Source organism: Salarias fasciatus, unplaced genomic scaffold, assembly GCF_902148845.1.
Source record: "Salarias fasciatus unplaced genomic scaffold, fSalaFa1.1, whole genome shotgun sequence".
NCBI classification, from domain to species: Eukaryota; Metazoa; Chordata; class Actinopteri; order Blenniiformes; family Blenniidae; genus Salarias; species Salarias fasciatus.
In genome coordinates, this window is record NW_021941381.1 from 602,998 (window position 1) to 608,187 (window position 5,190).

At 50.5% G+C, this 5,190-nt stretch overlaps 1 long non-coding RNA gene across 1 annotated transcript; it reads left to right on the plus strand.

Annotated features, from left to right (window-relative positions):
• The first annotated feature begins 1,720 nt into the window (after positions 1 to 1,720).
• Positions 1,721 to 2,237, plus strand: LOC115385359 (uncharacterized). Its single transcript, XR_003931122.1, has 3 exons — positions 1,721 to 1,801; positions 1,877 to 1,989; positions 2,079 to 2,237. It is a non-coding gene; the product is annotated as an uncharacterized LOC115385359 (long non-coding RNA).
• The last annotated feature ends 2,953 nt before the right edge of the window (positions 2,238 to 5,190 follow it).

Here is a 5,190-nt window from a genome sequence, read left to right on the forward strand (position 1 = left end):
GACCAAAAAGCTCAAGTGATATCAACCTGATGTACAGCCCAAACAAACAAAGCCGAGGATATCCGCTATCTGCACAACCAAACCAAAAAAAACAAACCTAGGCTAACTCCTCCCTCGTCTTCTGGAGACGTGGCGGTGGGAATTACGTGCTGCTCGCAGTGGCGAAAAACGCCCTGCACACACCCCGAGCCGATGTAAGGGGGAGGGGAATGGGATGCTACAACCCGCAGCTTGTCTCCGTCCCTAAAACCACCCACTGCACACGCTCTCCTTGTGAGAATGGAGCCTTAAGCCTACAAGGATAATCCTCGTCTTTTACAACCAAAAATAAAAGCTATACATCAGAAGTCATACACTTACCATAATGTCTCCAAAACAGACCAGACCAAAAACCACGGATGACTTTACCGCACCGCCAAACCCGGAAGTGGAACGCACTCCCAGCCGTGTCTCCCCAAGAGCGCATACAACTCCAAATACGGGCAATGACGTCACGAGGGGCTCCCCGAACGCCAGACACGCAGACACAATCCTGACCGAAGACCAAAAAACAAAACAAAGGATTACTCCACGGTCGCGCTCAAAATCCAAATCAATGCAGGAAACAAACCAAGCCAAAACAAAACGCAGATGAGCTTTCCCACGTCTGCCACACGTGAGCGAACACACCGCCGTCTGATTGGACGAACCCCCACGTTTGTTACGGCCAGCAAAATGAGGGAGACAGAGACCGGGAAATGTGCGTAAAAGGAAAGTTTAATAAAGTAAAGCAAACAAAAGATCCGCTAACATAACCAAAAGGTGAACGGTGGACGCCATCAGGCCAACAGGAGCCTGCAGCCGACAAGCGGGAACGGAGCGCCGCAGGAGGACGTCATCGGGAAGTCCATGTATGTATGTGTATATATACATATATATATATACATATATATATGTATATATATATATATATATATAACAAAAAAACTGTGTTCTCTCCACCCCGGTGGTATTGTGTCTGTCTCCTTCCAGCTCGGGTCCTCTACCAGAGTCCTGGGAGCTGGAGGGTTCTGCAGGATCTTAGCTGTTCCTGGGATTGCGTTCTTTTGAACAGAGCTCTCAGATGTTGTTCCTGGTCTCTGCTGGAGCCATCCTCCCAGCTTGGGGGTTCCTGCTCCCAGTGTCCCGATCACTACTGGTATCACTGTTGCCTTCACGCCCCACACTCTCTCTATCTCTTCCCTCAGCCCTTGGTACCGTATTGGCCCGAATATAAGACGATGTTTTTTTCCAGAAACTGCATCCTCAAAAGTGGGGTGGTGTTATAATCGCGGACTTACGGTAGATGGTCAATACGCATTCGCGCCGCTAGATGGAGCCAAAGTATCACTGAGCAGAGAGCGAGTGGAGCGATGAAATGAGATCAAATGATCTGATGAAAAATGGCGGATCATCTGGAACAAAGGGGCTGAACGCTGGACAACTGAGCAACAACAGAGGAGAAGTTATGATACCAACTTTAAACTGATGGTGATCAACGCAGCAGAGTCATCAAACTACTGCCAAGCCGCCAGGAGATCTGGTGGAGCAGAGCCTCGTTCTTATTGGAGAGCACAGAAAAAACGCCTACAGATGCTGATGTGGCATGGTGGGGAGTTGCACTCCCCTCCACTTGAGGCAGTGTGGCTTCTAATTACTGGGCGTCTATAAATATCCCTGCTCCGCCCTTCCTCTTCCTCTTCCTCCTTCATGGGACTGACAGACATGTGGCTGCTGTCCTGACAGTGTGTCTGTGCAGGATAGTGTTTGGCCTCCCACAAAGGTACGCATGTCCTGTTTCTCTTTAGTCTGCTTAGCAGCCTCAGCAGTGTATTTACCCCAGCCCTGCATTTCACAGCTGTGAATTGACTGAGAGCTGGACTGCCCTGGAGTCTGTGTGGGAGCGGTGTGTTTCCTGCAGCCGCCGCCGCTGCTGTATCGGGCTGTGTATGCTCTCCTTCATGCTGCCAGGTGTGCCAATCCCTCCTCAGTAGGGAACAGTGATTTGTTGTTTAGATTAATTTCATTATTTTGGTGTGATTTCATGGTTTGTTTTACAGTGGTGCAGTCATCAGCTGCAGTTGACCCCGGGCTTTACTGCTGTTTTGGCTCTCCTTCTTTGGATGTGCTTGACACCTGCTCGTCGCACCACGGCCTCCTCAGTACACCCTGCTGCCCTAGGGGCCTGATGGACCACCCAGGCTCCTTGAGAAGTGTGGCTCTCCTGTATCGAGCCTAGGAGCTTGGGCATGCGCCGTGCTCGGGCATTTTTAGAAATGCAGACGCACTCTCCCTTCTGATTTTCTTCTTTTTTTCCTTCTTCTGTTCGATTGCGTTTAATAGTGATTACGTTGCTTTATTGTTTTCTGTTCTATCCCTTTGGTTTTTGTTATTTTGTAATGATTTCTGTTTTTTTCATTTCGTATAAATTACTTTGCTCCTCTTCTCGTTTGAATATTTAGGTATTGGGTTTTTGTTTTTGGGGTATGAGGGCTGCCATCATGTTGTGAGTTTAATTGTTGATTTTCTTTTCTTTTGACAGGTGCTGGGGGTCCCAGAGCGGCAGCGGTTCCCTGGTGGTGGTTCCGTTTTCACTTTTTGGTTTGCTGTGTCATGGGTGCTGTGTGTCTTTGGATCCCCCCCCCCCCTTTCTGTTACCGCTGTCGTGGTAAGCCCCAGCCCTGTCCAGTTTGGTTTGGTTTGGCAGGCCTCAAACCCCATTTATTTTGAGTTAGTCTGTTGATTTTAACATTAGGAATTTAATAAAGTTTGTTTTAATTTGAACTCACTTCTCCCGTCCCAGTGAATCCTTTGAACCTGCGGGCCCTTGTTTTTTGGTTTAATTTGGTTTAGCATTTGAGATCCTGGGGTGCAAGCCCCCAGGTGGCGTTGTCTTTGATTTGGTTGAGTTTTGGTTATCCCCCCCCCACTCATTCTGCCACATTCTGGCGTTGTCGGCAGGATTCACAATTAAAGGACTGAGACGTGATTTCAACTTTAAAATATATGTATTTATGTTTAAAAGTCTTAATTGTGTTTTAATCATTGTTTGATTTGTGTTGGAGCCAAAACAGCAGTACTGCCTTGGAGGATCACCCATTCATTTAACCATTGTCATTTTTTTGGTTATTGTTCTGTTAGAGGCACCTAATTGAGGTGAGGTTGTCTGTCGGTATGGAGGAGGAAGTGCAGCAGCTCCGAGAGCTTGTGCAGCAGCTGAAGGCAGACAACGAGCGTCTGCGTGGGGAGCGTGCTGCGTCTCACTCGGACCCCAATAGGGCAGCGTCAGCCTCCGCAAATCCAGCTGGTAGTTCACCTGCTTTTGTGGCGGAGCGGCTGGTGGTTATACCAAGGGATCGCAGTTGTCCCATGTTTAACGGTAGATCAGGTATGGGTGTAGCTGAGTGGATTGAAGAGATACAGGCATGCGTGCAAACTCGCCACCTTTCTGTTGCTGATCAGGCCCTTTTCATTGTTGACCATTTGGAGGGGGAGGCACGGGAGGAGATAAGGTTTCGACCGAGGGTGGAGCGTGACGACCCGGCCCGCATTTTTTCCATCTTGCGGGAGTTGTACGGCCACACGCACTCTTATGTCACTCTACAGCAGGCTTTCTTTGCAAGGCAACAACAGGAAGGTGAGACCTTGCAGGAGTTTTCGTTAGCCTTGCTGGCCTTAATGCAGAACATTAAGCAGTGTGCACCTGATGGGATGCCAAACTCTGAAGTTTTACTTCGAGACCAGTTTGTGGAACATGTCCTCGACAGTTCCTTGCGCCGGGAACTGAAGCAGATGGTCCGGCATCAGCCCACCGCTTCGTTGCTGGAGGTGCGTAGGGAGGCTATTAGATGGGAGCGAGAGGGTCTTCCTGGCGGGTCGCGTGGCCGTAGTTACTCTCTACCATCTACACATGGTCTTCACAGTTCAGAGTTCAGGGTGGTTCCGTTTCACCTCCTGTAGCTGCTTCCCAGGGTCCTAGCTTAACTGAGCTGATGGACCTTCTGAAGAAACAACAAGAGCAGCTTAACACCCTTACCCGCACAGTAGCTGCCTTGCAGGCCCCTCGACCCCAAGGTCGGATGACACGTAATAACCCTGTGATTTGTCGCCGGTGTCAGCAACCGGGACATTTTGCTCGTGAGTGTGATGGTGAACGCGTCTCTTCCCGCGCTCGTGCCCACTCTGTTACAGGACTAGTCTCCAGCCCCTCCAGACCTGCCTCATCCACTCAGCAGCCGGAAAACTGAAACCCGCTGAGTCACTGAGCCATGGCCCAGTGGGGGAATTTGCAGGCTCCATAGATGGTAAGGCTGTTGATCTGATGTCTTCCTGTCCAAAGATTGATGTCTCGATAGGGGGAGTTTCCGTTTCTTGTCTGGTGGACACTGGGTCCATGGTTTCCACCATAACTGAGCAGTTCTTTATGGAGCAGTTCGCCCCTTGGGGCCATGACCGCCTCCAGTGTTGTCACTGGCTGCAGCTGCGAGCGGCTAATGGGCTCGCTATACCCTACATGGGTTACCTGGAGCTAGATATGGAACTGTGTGGCAAGGTTATCCCCCGTTGTGGTATTTTGGTGGTTAGGGACCCCCCAGCCCCAGTGTCTTCATCCCCAGGGATCCTTGGGATGAATATCATCCGCCGTTGTTACAAAGAGCTCTTTGGCGAGTATGGTGATTCTCTGTTTGATGCCCCACTGTTACTAGATGTCCCCCGCCCAGTCCGTGAGGCCCTCCAACAGTGTCACGAGGTTGCAGGCTAGGCTCAGATAACCCTTAGTGGTACCGTCAAGGTCCAGGGAAGACGTGTAGTGCGCATACCTGGTGGGTTCATGAGACTGGTGACTTGTACGTGCCCGGAGCAGTTCGCTGGTCGGGATGCCCTGTTTGAACCCACTGAGTCAGGCCTACCAGCAGGGTTATTGGTATCTCCGAGCCTGATTCAGGTGGTCAGGGGTACTGCTTATGTCCCCGTGGTCAATGTGGGAACTACGGAGGTCCTTCTCTACCCACGCACCGGTCTCGGCACTTTAAGTAGTGCACAGGTCATTAGTTTCCCCGCGGGGGTCACTGAGTTGACGTCATCCACTGCCATGGTATCCTCCCAGGTGGTGTCTGATCCTGTCCTGGACATGGTGGAGGCATTGGATTTGTCGGCATTAAGTGAGGGAGA